The sequence below is a fragment of the Panthera pardus genome, unplaced genomic scaffold (genome assembly GCF_024362965.1).
Source record: "Panthera pardus isolate Hobbes unplaced genomic scaffold, ASM2436296v1 HiC_scaffold_19, whole genome shotgun sequence".
Lineage (NCBI taxonomy): Eukaryota > Metazoa > Chordata > Mammalia > Carnivora > Felidae > Panthera > Panthera pardus.
Genome location: NW_026526754.1, coordinates 17,739,312 through 17,753,693, shown reverse-complemented (window position 1 = coordinate 17,753,693; position 14,382 = coordinate 17,739,312). Strand labels below are relative to the sequence as shown.

The 14,382-nt window shown below is 46.8% G+C and overlaps 1 long non-coding RNA gene across 2 annotated transcripts in view; it reads left to right on the top strand.

Annotated features, from left to right (window-relative positions):
* LOC109245661 (uncharacterized) overlaps positions 1-13,867 on the top strand; it is a 593,199-nt gene extending 579,332 nt beyond the window's left edge. The window contains exon 10 of one of the 2 annotated variants that reach the window (XR_008423571.1): positions 13,259-13,867. This is a non-coding gene — a long non-coding RNA (uncharacterized LOC109245661). Of the gene's footprint in view, positions 1-9,443; positions 10,402-13,258 lie in introns of those variants that run through there. The other variant, XR_008423572.1, reaches the window with a different exon arrangement.
* The last annotated feature ends 515 nt before the right edge of the window (positions 13,868-14,382 follow it).

Here is a 14,382-nt window from a genome sequence, read left to right as displayed (position 1 = left end):
CTGACTTCGGCTCAGGTCACGATCTCATGGTCCGTGGGTTCGAGCCCCGCGTCGGGCTCTGTGCTGACAGCTCAGAGCCTGGAGCCTGTTTCAGATTCTGTGTCTCCCTCTCTCTCTGCCCCTCCCCCATTTATGCTCTGTCTCTCTCTGTCTCAAAAATAAATAAACGTTAAAAAAAATTAAAAAAAAAAAAACAAAGACGTGCAGCTAAAGGAAACTGTCGTTCTGTGAATCAGGATTAGGAGCTTATGGACAAATAGTTAGTATTTAAAAATTTAAACATATCTCTAAAAAAAAAAAAAAAAAACTACCCTTTTTTTTTTTCTTTGGAAGTAGACATTACGTGGCATTTGACCTTCACCTGATACATGTATGCGCAACTAGGTGTGCATGCATATGGGGGGGGGGGGTCCTTACAGATAAGCAGGTGTAGATAAACAGTTGATTGCCTAGTTTCCTTTTGCTGCTTGGAGACATTTGAGGGATGCCACTGAAGCGGGGAGCAGGGTTGTTTGGGACAAGATAATCTCCCTTGTCGGGGGATTATCAGGGCAGGCTGTTGGAGCGTTGGTCAGGAGAGATGCTGACGTCGATTTTTTTTTTTTAATTTTTTTTTTCAACGTTTTTTTATTTATTTTTGGGACAGAGAGAGACAGAGCATGAACGGGGGAGGGGCAGAGAGAGAGGGAGACACAGAATCGGAAACAGGCTCCAGGCTCCGAGCCATCAGCCCAGAGCCTGACGCGGGGCTCGAACTCACGGACCGCGAGATCGTGACCTGGCTGAAGTCGGACGCTTAACCGACTGCGCCACCCAGGCGCCCCCTGACGTCGATTTTTAAAGACTGCGTGACACGTTACATTAGCAAGAGTTTAGAAAGACAGATACAACGTTTCAAGAAAATACGTTGTCGTATCAGAGCCCTAAAATATTTATACCTTTCGGCGTATGTGTGAGTCAGCATTCACCAGAGAAACAGAATAGGAGATGGATATAGATATAGATTTAAATATATAGATACGTAGATATATGGATATAGATATATACACGCACACATATATACACACACACATATATACACACACACTATATAAATACATATCATGTCCTATATGTCCTGTCTCTATACATCCTCTATATATTCTATTAGATAATCTTGCATATATATATATATATATATATATATATATATATATATATACATATATGTATATACAATGCATATATGTATCTTGCATGTGTATAGTGATAATGCTCACATGGACAGCAGTATATACAATATATATACATATATATCAGTGACTAGATATATGTGTATCCACATATATCTTCTGAAAGAAGACTCAATATAAGGAATTGGTCATACGATTACGGAGGCCGGGAAGTCCCCCTGTCTGACCTCTGAGGCAGGCTGGAGACGCAGGCAAGCTGGTGACATAATTCAGTCTGAGTCCGAAGGCCCAAGAAGCCAGGTTGCTGATTGTTTAAGTCCCAGTCTGAGGACAGAAGATGAGATGGGCTGTCCCAGCCCCTGCCGTGAGACAGAAAAATAAATAAATAAATAAATAAATAAGGTAGAGGAATCCCTCCTTTCTCTGCCTTCCGTTGTGTTCAGACCCTCCATGGGTTAGACGGTGCTGACCCACACTGGGGAGGACCATTTACTGCTGTACTGAACCCACCGATTCAAATGCTGATCTCATCCGGAAACGTCCTCAAGGCACACCCGGAAATCGTGTTTAATCCGGACACCCCATAATAGCCCACCGAAGGTGATACGTAAAATTCACCACCACAGCCTAGTGACCTCAGTTTTCTGATATTTATCTTAGGTAAGTTATCAGATATTCAGCAGTGATGTCCAAGGATGGCGATCGAAGCAGTATGGACATCACTGAAAAATTAGAAAGGGTGTTAAGGTCCCAAATGAGCAAAATAGCCAAATTTTTTACAATCACGTGATTCAATTTTATGTGGCCAGCAAAGCTGTGCTCCGTGATCTGGGAAAGCGTGGCTGGTAGATTATGAACTGAAAAGTTAGACACAAAAAGGTAGATTCAAGCTGCTCCCAGTTCTGCTAAAAATATCCTTTAGTTACAGATCTGTATATCTTTGTGTGTATTTTTGTGTTTTTTAAAAATCTTTTAGTATTTGTTTTTTATTATTTTTGAGAAACAGAGATAGAGCCCGAGTGGGGGAGGGGCGGAGAGAGAGGGAGACACAGAATCCGAAGCAGGCTCCGGGCTCCGAGCTGTCAGCCCAGAGCCTGACGTGGGGCTCGAACTCACAAACCACAAAGCCATGACCTGACCCGAGGTCAGACGCTTAGCTGACTGAGCCGCCCAGGCGCCCCTGTGTACATATGTCTGTATACTCAGTACAAAAAAATAACTTCAAGGAAAACACTATTAACAATCACTGTTTTCTGTTTAGAAACAGTGGTTGTTAATGCTAAAATCTTCACTTATGTTATATCTCCACAGTTTCTCTAATGAACAAAACCTTCTCCTAATCAGACAAAGAAGCAATAAATATGAGTTATCAAAATGCAAGAGAAGTCAGACTTTTGAATCCTGGTCACTTTTCTTTAGCATAATCTTTCTTCAAAACGCGGTGAGATCTGCCTCCAAAAGGTGAGGGTCTGGCAAGCAGTGGGACCATCAGCGTCACGGGAAAGTCCTTTGACGTGTGGCCTCTGACCCCAAGGACGGACCCGGGAGGAGGGCGGCCAGGTGGAGGGGGCCGATTGGGATGTGTGACCCCACTGCACGACAGCCACCAGAGGATGGTGTGGAGCGTTGGTCAGTCTCCTGAAAATGCAAGGGGAATGTGTCACTTTGGATCTTTGGGGGTGCAACTCTGACCATGAAGGAAGATGGAAAACGAGAAGCTCCCAACATCCTGACGTTCTGCCTTCTCCGTGTTGTCTCCTATGACGATGCCTCCACTCTGGTGCCCCTCCCCTCCTCTCTGTGGCCCCGTGCCTATGTGCTGCAGCGGGCTCTTCTCGCTTTGGGCCCAAAGGGCTGCTCACTCACCCTGGGGTTCTCCGTGGGACAGCCGCTGTGCCCTCTTCATCCACAGAGCCAGAGGGTTAGAAGAGTGACCACGGTGGCACCCACCGGGCAGAGACCGGGCGCACAGGTAAAAAGACTTCAGAATTATAGTCAGAAGACCTTGGTATGAATCTTTCTCTACCAACCTGACAAGCTGTATGGCCTTGAACAGGTATCTTACCGTGTCTGTATTTCAGTTCCTTGACCTATATAACCAAAAGGGAGTAATATGCAACTTACTGGCTCACCATGAGAATAAAGTAAGTCTCTTAGAGCAATAATAGATTTCAATTGCTACATCACAAACACCATGAACTTAGCTTAAAGCAATGTGCACCTATTATATTAGAGTTCTGCAGGTCAGAAGTCCAAGTGGGCTCAGCCGGGTTCTGTGTGGAGAGGCTTCTACAAGACCAAAATCAAGGTACCAGCTAGGCTGAGCTCCTCCCTGGAGACCTTGGGGAAGAAACCGTTTTCAAGCTCATTCAGATTGTGGGCACGATTAATTTCTCTGGAACTGTAGGATTCAAGACCCCATTTCCTGGCTGGCTGTCAGGTGGGGGCCACTCAGCTCTTGGAGAACACCCACATTCCTTGTCACATGCCCCCTACATCTTCAAGCCAGCGATATCAGATCAAATCCTTCTTGTCCTTTGAATCTCTCCAGCTTCCCCTTCTGCTTCCAGCTAAAGAAAACCCTCTATTTTCGAGGGACTCGTGGAGATTTGAGAAGATGGTGTATGTAAATCAGGTAGAAGAACGATTCATGCAATAGATGATTGACCCGGGTCAACTTTTGGGACAAATACAGTGCACCATATATAAAAGGTTCTAAGTAGACTTTCGTGGAATAAGTGAGTGGATGAATGCATGAATGAGTGAGCAAATGGGAAAAATCATCAAGGAAGTGAAGAGTTCCTGTTTCGGAGGGGATAAGGAATCGGCAAGAGGCAGTTCCAACGGCAAGGGGACATTCCGATATGAACTCTATTAATCCACACGAAGTGAGGGTGTAGTTGACACAGCCGCTCTGTAAGTGTTCATCCTGCAGCGTGACAGCACCTGGAGGGTGTTTTCTGAGCCGGGATTCTCGGCTCCGAACACACCCAGCTCTGAGGCCCCAGGAAATCTTATTGGCAATTAGGGCCAAAAGAGCGAATCTCTGTCTCTGAGCACTTATCCCCTTAAACTTCAAATTGTTCTTGGGATCGTTGTGTTTCTTCAACACGGGTTCTGCACTTGTGGGCCCGGCTCCCTTCCTATGGGAGAGAGGGCTGAAGGGGTAGACACCATTCAGGTTCTGGCTGGAGGGAATTTTGTGGTAATGCCCGCAATGGCTTCAATGTCTGTAATCTTAGAAGTCGTCTGAGCGTCATCAAATCATGACCAGCAGGGGTACTAGCTACAAAACAACCCGGGTACCAGAAAGAAACAGAACAAAGATGAAAACTGGTATCCGATGGATGGAGGCATTCCTGGTAAACTCACAAACACCTTGGGCTGTCAGACCTCCTCCAAAGGGTTTTTATAACTTCCTGAAAATGCTTTAGCATTGCGCTTTAATTAAACATTTAATATGCATCATGCAAATTTATTGATTCTGCCACAGGGAAAAAAAGATGAATCTTGTATTTGGACATCTCCAGCTAAGATGACTGGTATTTTCACGGGCTTTGCTAATGGGGCCTCGGGTTGCACCCTGCCAAGTTTGAACGGCACTGCAGGAGCTGAACGGCATCCCGGATTGGAAAGGCAATGGCTAGAAGCAGTTGCCTTCATTTCTGCTTCCCAGACGCAGTCCTAAGACTGAAGATGTAGGAAGGGCAACTAATGGGAAGCCCTTGCCAATGAACCCCCTTTGTCAGAGGATTTTCTTCTCTGATCATCTGTTTCCCCTCCTGCTGCCGTGTCTACTCTGAAGTTCTGATCTTTGGAGAAGAGGAGCCAAGCAGCCCAGAAAAATACCATAAGGGGCAAGATGGAAATGGGTCCATAAGGGGCAAGATCAATCATACCGCCTGCCTGATGTCACGTGGTTGGGAATCCCATGAAGTTGGTATTGACTAAGTTTTTAGAACAATGCAATACCTGCTAAACCTACTATTCTTGTAAAGTACAGATACATCACAAACTACTTTGGGTTCCCATTTTTCCAATGTTATTGTGAAAACGGCTTCTAAATTCATAGAGGTCTCACTTCCTGCCTTAGTAAAGAGGAATCAGGTCAAACTATTGAATGAGCGGGGATTGCAAACTGCTGTCGGCTGTTCTCAGCACCCCCATTCACTGAACAAGACAATAGCTATAGGGCAGTGGTTTTCAAATGGCCAGTTTTGCCCCGCGCCCACCAAGGGGTTTAGGTAATGTCTGCAGATAATTTTGGTTGTCACAACTAAAGAAATCGGAGGATGGATTGCTGCTGGCACCAGTGGGTAAAGGCCAGGGATGCATAAATATCCCTCAGCTCACAGGATAGCCTCCCCCAGAAAGAAGTATCTAACCCCAGATGTCAATAGTGCTGAGGTTGAGGAGATACAGAGATAAAAGAAGGTCTGCCCTACAGGTTAATATATTAGGTGGGCATCTAGAAGGAGAGACTAAAAACAAACACATAGGGGCACCTGGGTGTTTCAGTCGGTTAAGCGTCTGACTTCGGCTCAGGTCATGATCTCGCGGTTCGTGAGTTCAAGCCCCATGTCGGGTTGTATACTGACAGCTCGGAGTCTGGAACCTGCAGCCGCTTTGGATTCTCTCTCTCCAAAATACACATTAAAAAAAATAATAAATAAATAAATAAAAGAAACAAATAAAATCTTTGATATGAAAACCTGGTGGGGATTCTGCCATTAACCAGCTGTGTGGCCTTAAGCAAGTGAATAGACTAAATTCAACTTATGTGTTCATTCATTTGGCCAGCTTGTGAAGTGTGGCAAGTGCTTTCTTCTTCTTCTTCTTCTTCTTCTTCTTCTTCCTCTTCTTCTTCTTCTCCTTCTTTCTTCTTTCTTCTTCTTCCTCTTCCTCTTCCTCTTCTTCTTCTTTTAAGCTTATTGACTTATTTGGGGAGGGGAGGGGCAGAGAGAGAAGGATATGGAGAATCCCCAGCAGCCTCCATGCTGTCAGCATAGAGCCCAATGCAGGGCTTGAACCCACAAATTATGAGATCATGACCTGAGCTGAAATCAGGAGCAAGACGCTTAGCTGCTGGACAAGACTCAATAAGAGGGATGAAGGAGCAGAGACCCTTGTGGCCCTTCTAGACCTTCAGGAGCTGTGCTTGTATTCAGGAGTAATGAACTCTTCAAGCAGCGAGTAACGTATGCCTTAATGCCACCTTACTAGATCCTATCTTGTCCTTCTTGTTCACCATGCAAGCTCTAGAGATGTCTGTTGGATGAGAGACTTTGCTCCCTACTGCTGTGATGGGGAGACCTGACCAGGGGGAGGGGGGAACACTAAGGGGCAAGGAGAAAACTCAAGAGGCCATTGTGTGGTCCTGGGTAAAGAAGATGGAAAATAGGTAATTTCTCAAACAATGAAACACAGTGTGATCAGATGACCCAGCAATTCCGCTCTTAGTTATATACCCAAGAGAAATGAAAATACATGTCTGTGCATAGCAGCCTTATTCATAACGGCCAAAGGTGGAAACAACCCCACTGTCCATCAACAGGTGAATGGATTGACCAAATGTGGTGCATTCGTACAATGGACTATCACTCAGCCACCAAAAGGAATGAAGTACAGATACATGCTACCGTGTGGATGAACTTTGGAAACATTATGCTAAGAGAACCACATTTTGTGTAATTCCATTTATGTGAGTGGTCCAGAATTGGCAAATCGATAGGGACAGAGAGTAGTCCGGTTGCTGGGGCCAGGGAGATGGGGAAATGGAGAACGAATGCTCGTGGGTCTGGGTTTTTTGCGGAAGTGATGCAAATGCCCTAGAAGTAGACAGTGGTGATGGTTGCCCAATCTTGTGAAGGTATTTTAAAAACACTGACCTGCGCAGGGCGCCCGGGCAGCCCTCGGTCGGTTAAGCCTCGCACTCCTGATTTCAGCTCAGGTCACGATCTCCCAGTTCATGAGTCCGAGCCCTGCGTCGAGCTCAGCGCTGACAGAGCAGAGCCTGTTTGAGAATCTCTCTCTCTCTCCCTCTTTTTCTGCCCCTCCCCCACTCACGCTCACGCGCTCTCTCTCTCTCAAAATAAATGAATAAACATTAAAAAATTAAAGCACTCAACTATACATTTTACATGGTTGAATTGGGCAGAGCCTGAATTATAGCTCAGTAACGTTTTTAGGAAGGTGGTGAACGCACACGGATGGTGACGACAGAGGCACGTGGGACCCCACACTTGGAGACTGAGGCACGTGGGGGACGGAAAAGCAAGCAGGCAGCCGCCCGATTTCTCAGTTGCTGCTGCTGCTGCTGTTAGCCATTCCTTTCTGGTGCCACATTCAATAACTACAGGCTGGTTGTCTCAAAGTCTACCTCCTTCTTCTCACTGGAGTGTCAGGGGGGGAATGCTTTGGGGAAGGAGAGCTGCTTTTTTTTTAAGAGAAATCAAAAAAATTTTTTCGGTAACCTTTTCACTCTTGATTGCCAGAAGACTTTGACCTTGGACCCCATGGATGCTGGGGGGGTAGGTAGACTCAGGTGAGGGAAAGGTTGAAAATGCAGCAGGTTCTGCATGGAGCGGATGTGGTTTCACTGCATGTGGAAGCTGTGTTTCACTGCAGCTTCTCCAGACGGTAGGCAGCCTACCGAGAGAATCACGGTGCTTTCCTTTACTTAGAAACCTAGCAGTTTTGTACGCGTAGAAGTATGGCTTCTGGTAAAGTCAAAAACAGAAAGAACATTCTTTGGCGCTATGAGATGAAAGAAAGAAAAGAAAGAAAGAAAGAAAGAAAGAAAGAAAGAAAGAAAGAAAGACAAGAAAGAAAGAAAGAAGAAAGAAAGAAAGAAAGAAAGAAAGAAAGAAAGAAAGAAAGAAAGAAAATGATCCAGGAACACATAATTCATTAACATAAGATATCCAAGTCTCCTGTCATTTAGGGGGTAGGGAGCATGTGAGGCTGGTTTTAACTCTGCTGTGAAATAATAAACAGGCTACGATTCTACAAGGGTGTTCAAGGCCAGAGCAGAAGCCAAGTGACCTCGTTGGGTCCTGAGACAAAGACATTCCCTCCAGCCCGAGGGGCCACCCAAGAAACACACTCATATTCACAGCAATATCTAATTTCCAGAGTCACGGACTTTTTATCCGTCCATCCCTTTGTTCAGGAAGCAAAGCAACTTGCTACCACAGGGCATCTGGAGATAGGAAGATAAGACCCCACCCCTGCCCTCAAAGAGCTCACAAGTATATGAAGAAGGCAGATAGTCGATGGCAAACTGTCAAAGAAGTATTCACAGTGTGGGGGGCATCCGCTCCTTGGGGGGGGGGGGGGCGCGTTATGGAGACGCGAGTGGCCTCTTACGGGGCGCCCGATAAACCATGCGCCGGGAGTATGGGAAAGGAAAATAAGTGCTCTCGATCATTCCTTCCTTTTCTTATAGTCAGACATCATCTGAAGTCTGCCCCAGAAGTTGAAGACCTGGGGTCACTCTCTCGGGATTTCACAAGGCTTAGGTTAGACCTCAAGGCCAATCATCCCAAAGCCAAGTGGTTTGGCAGTCTCCATGCCCTCCACAGACCCCTCCGCTGACCCTGGCTTCCCATCAGGGGAGGCAGTGGGGAGGTGGGTTTTGTTTCCCAAGCCTGCGCCCGGCTCCCCACACTCTGCGCCCCGCCCCCGCAGTGCTCAGTCATCTGGCTCCTGGTGTGGGAGGGTGTTCGCCACATGCTGGTCTCCGAGCCCAGGCTCCTGGCCCCGCAGCCCGCCCCCGCAGCCCCTCCGTGCCCAGCCTTCTGCCTCACCTACTTCCTTCTTTCCCAGGCGCTGCTGCGCCCACCTCCTTGGCAGGTGGCCCGGCACGGTTGACCTACCGGGGACCTGTGATTTAAGCCAGGATGGGTGCGTCAAGGGAGAACCCAAGCTGTGGTCCCCCTTGCCATCCCCGGGGCCCCTCCCGATTTCCTGGTTGCTGGCTTGGAGGCCGCGAAGGAACAGCCAAGCCATCCCATCTGAAAAAAAAAGAAAAGAAAAGAAGAGAAAAGAAAACCAGCTTGGGACCAGAAAACTGAACAAATTTAATGCAGAAGTCACCGAGACAGGATAAACAGGGAAGCCTGCGGTCTGTGTCGTCCTCACAGAGTGACTTTTCCCGTTACTCTCAGACTTCAACCCAATTAGAACCCGGCTAATTAGTTTTGTGCGCGGCACAACAGTTGGGGGAAAAGGTCACTTTGGTATATGATTTTCTTTCTCTCTCTTTCTCAGCCACAGAACTTCCTCCAAAGAACGAGCATTAACCTCCGGTTCTCAGAAGCAAAACAAGCCAAGTCACGCATTTCTATGAATTCTCTCCGTAAGCTGAGGATTAGTAATAATAGCTAAAGCCGTGTCTGTTGAGTGAGCGTAGATGGCAGGCTCCTCACAGGTCTTGAGAGTAACGGGGCCTCCCAGAGTCGTGGGGAGCCCGGCTCATGTCTAAGGAAACCAGGTCTCCGCCAGGATAAGGAAGGGAGGCGATGTCCTCGGTAGAGCCAGGATCGGGTCCTGGGCCTGCCCGCCAGCGCCATCATGGCTTGGGCAAGACTTTTCCTCTCCCAGTGCGAATCCCAAAGCCATGTGCAAAAGAGTGATTAGCTATAAGGAAAAAGTACATGCTGGTGGCTGGTTTTATTGAATCCAAGTCTTTGTGCCACAGAGACGATACTCGAGCAAGTATATCGACACCTCCCGAGGGCTCCCAAGATGGAAGGAAGACCATGTGTGACTTGTGGCTGCCGTGTCCCAGGCACTGTGTGGCCCACTGCCACATGCTTTGCAGTGGAAAGAGCTTTGGAAAAAAATACAGACACATGTGTAGACATCTGGGAGGGCAGTTCTGTGGTCCTCAGACGGCTCTGACATTTTACGGAGGAGCCTGGAGAGCCAAGATGGCTCCCGCAAACATCCTGTCCTCAAGCGTTTGCCAAGACAAGGTGTAAGTACTTCCTCCTTTCGAGACTGAGAAAAGCCTTGTCTCTGAATATACTGTCATTGCAATTATGTCGTTAAGCTACGTAAGGTTAGATGGCCACATAACGTCATACCAGCGAGCTTGAAAGCACAGTGCCCTCACCCCAGGTGTTGCTTCCTCACCCCCATCACCGTGTCTCTATTCTCTGTTCCTATAAGATGCAAACGTGAGCACAGTTGGAAGTCCCAGCCGTATTTATCCCCATATCTCTCCTCCTGCCTTTTCGTTGCTTCAGAAAGCCTTTCTCTTCCCCACTTCTGAGTGCCTAACATAGGAACTGGGGCAAAATCTATATAGACAGGAGTTTTGCCAAAAGGGCACTTGCCCTGAGAATATATCACTGTATTTGTAGGTATTAGGTTCAGTTAGATTTGTTTCTTTTTTTTTTTTTTTGTAAGTTTATTTCTTTATTTATTTAGAGAGAAAGAGGCAGACAGAGAGAGGGAGAGGAATCCCAACAAGGCTCTGTGCTAACAGTGCCAAGCCCGATGTGGGAGCTCGAACTCACAAACCACGAGGTCATGACCTGATCCCAAACCAAGAGTCCTATGTTTAACCGACTGAGCCACAGTCGCCCCTAGATTTTTATTTCCAAGAGCTGGAGATCAGCACAGTGCGGAATGAGGGGAGCATTCATCATATGGCACACTCACTGTTTCGGGAGAGCTCTTTGGTCCCTAAACTGGACTGCCCCAGACACACCTTTAAACTTTCGAGAGGCTATTCGAGTCCATTCAGATTGGTTGGTTCTCACAGAACAACAGGGAGACTAGGAAGAATGAGTTTCTTGACATGGGCTTCTGTCTGTGAGGTGTTCTGTCACCAAGAAGGCTTCTGTCACCAAGAAGGCTTCTGTCACCAAGAAGCCTGGAAGAAACTCGATGAAGATGCTAGGAGGAATTTTATTCTCCCTCAGCTGAAACCGAATAATCACAGTGCATTCCATATGTAGTAGAGTCTCCTAGAGATCTGGAGATACCAGTGAGGGAAAAAAATAATAATACTCCACGAGATCTTCACTTCTGGGAAACAAAACCACAAAATGTACTGAGTGCTGGGAGTGGGGGGCATATCCACAACGAGTTTGCTTTTCTGTTCAGATTCTCAAGTTCCTTTCTTAAAGCAGTAGAAAAGTAACATAGGTTTTTTGTCACCAATAGGCTGTTCCACATATATTCTACGAGGTTGGTGTTCTTGTTATGTCTAATTGGCAAAGATATGTTTGTGCCCAGTAGGTAGTGCAAAGAAGTTCAAAAAGGTACTGTTGCCTCATTGTACTTTCACATGTGCCCTGGGACTACTAAAAATTATGGATCTGTATACAAAAATGGATGGATGGATGCATGGATGGATGGGTAAATGGACAGAAAGATGGATAAACAGATGGATGGATGGATGGATGGATAGATGCATGCATGGATGGATGCATGGATGGATGGGTAAATGGACAGAAAGATGGAGAAACTGATGGATGGATAGATGGATGGATAGACAGGCATATGGGATGATATGTGGATGAGTCACAGGATTTTATCCTTTATCCACCCAACTACCACAAAGCCTGATATCCAACAAGCTTTCAATAAGTGCAGACCTAACACTTAGTAATCACAGTAATGAATCAACTGGTCACTGCCCTTCAAGACTCAGGCTTGGAGGGAACTCAAAGTCATCTGACCTACTTTGATATTTGTTTATTCATCAAAATCCAGGGATTCAGAAGCCTAAGAGGAGTCTTCATGCATCAGTAAGGCACATGTCTAGATACTTGGGGGTAACTTGAGGATCTCTACTATTCCAAGACAGTTTCTGAAAAGTCTACCCTTCGTAGGATGACACCCAAGGGTGGGGCTGGGGACCAATGAAAGAAAACTTTCCTTCTTCCAGTCTATTATGAGATTGTCTAGAGAAAGCAAATGCCAAGCCTTTTGTTCAGTTCCCCCACCTCCTTGCCCAAGTTACTCTTTCCATCTAGCCCAATGAGTCCCCCTGGCCTGAATCACCACCAGCAACAAGGGAGGCTGAAACCCATTCAGGGGTGGCCTCCTAGAAGAAAAGCTGGTGATGGCGATGAGCCCATAATTGTCAAGTGCATTAACCTCACAGGCCCCATACTCCTAGAAAGAGGAGTCCCAAGGAACCAAATTAGGACCAAAAACAAACAAAAAGTCTGGTGTTCATGCTTCATTTCATCCTCTGCATTTCCTGTGAAGTGGTTCTGGTAGTTGTTGCGTCATTATCATCACCATTCCATTACTACCAAATGATGCCAACGTTGTTGGGTTGGGGAGGGCAAGACTGTGGGCAACGGGAGCGCTAGCTTTTAGAAATCCAGCTGCTCCATTGTATAACGTTCAACCAGCCCTTTCCTCCCTGTGACACCGAAAACGGACAGCAATCTCCTGTCGGTGCTCAAGGTCGGGAAGCGATTCCAGTACAAAGAAAGCGCACGGACTTGTGCAATGGCCAGGCAGGACCGGCACTGCAGCTGCATTTGTTGCTGGGAGTTTCTGGAAACAGATCTTTCTGACAGTAAATTACAATGCAGTTGGTGGGCGTTATATCAATGACTAGACTCTTAGTCACCTTAACGAACTGAAATCAAATGACACCGGGACGGTGCAGGGAGGTGAGATATTAGCAAGTCCGATTGCAGATGTGAACGTAATTTCAGGGGCATTTTTATAATTGCTTTTATGTTTTGATTAAATGCTTCACATGATTCTAGGCTAGTAGGTGGAAGGCAGGAGTGAAGTGAGGAAACCCAAGGGTATATATTTGCCTTCATGTCCGTGCTGCGAGAAGGCCAGGGGAGGGGATATGCTCCCTCGCCACATAAAACACAAAATCTTCACTGTGCAGGCCACCTTGTGCACTTTCACACTCAAACACAAGACCCTGCAAACAGACCGATGCTTATTCGTGTGTAGCAAACACCAGTTTGAAGATAGTTCTGAAAATTTCAGAAGTGTCACACGCATCGTTTTAACAAGGGGGAAGGATTAAATGGCAAAGCTCTGTAACGTTTACATTTGCCGCTTGCTTATCTCCTTTTCCACCTCTGTTCCAGGGCCGGTGGTTCCCAGCCATGTTCTCTACCCAAAAGACCCAGGAATTCCTTAGATCTTTTCCAGCTGAAGTGTCCTGTAAGTCTTAGGGACACAGGTTCAGCCTGGTGTCTTTCAACACCCACCACCCCTGGAAGCCAGAGAGCTCTAGGTCTAGAAATTTTAGCTCAACCAATCTCTCCTCAGACTTCTTCCTTTGAGTCCTTTGTTCTGTGACGAAAAGAAACACAGGAACGTAATAATGTTGTCATGAAAAAAACAGTGTTCTCCGATCAAAGGATTCACACTATACATGTAAAATGGTGCATTCGGTCACCTGGCCAACACTCATGCAACACCTCCAAGGCTCCACACGGGTGATGCATGTCCTCAGGATGGACACGAAGATGGACCCCTTACCAACATCTGTCATGATATGATATGAAATGATACGATACAGTGATATGATGATATGCAATTCTATTCTGTATTATATAATGCCATGGTATCACTATGCTACATGATAGTATCATAGAGTATAGTATATATTTCTCTTGTCTATTTGTCTGCCTTGTGTGTCTCTCTCTTACAGTAGATAATAAAAGGGAATGGTCAGGAGTGTGGCCTTTGCAGCCATGCCTTGATATGAATCCTTGCACGCTCACCTTGGAAAATCTCCCTTAGCTCGCTCCTCTGTCGCATGGAAATAGCAGCAGCACATATCCTACGGGGCTGTTGGGGTGATGCAGCGAGTTAAAACTGGGTGAGTAGCAAGTGTGTGCTGGCCACTTGTAATGCCATGATTTGAAGGCAGGCTCCATGCCGTCGCCATGAGGCACAGCTTCTCCATCACCCTCAGAGCGGCTCGGAGAATTCCCCAGGGCCCTGCCCACCCCATTTCTGAGTCTGAGTCTGAGTCAATAAGCATAGTTCATCCCTTTGCTCCAGGCACTGGTTCAGGGGTGGGTGGACAATCCAATGACCCAGACCGATTCCATCCGGAGAACCGGACCCTGCTACAACCATCAAGCTTCCGTGGAGAGCCCTGGTCTGGAGTCCACGCAGTAGGATGCAGGGACAACGGAGGGATGGAAGCCAGTTCCCGTGACGTCACAGGGCTCCTGCCCCCAGCCAGGCCTGCAGCCAG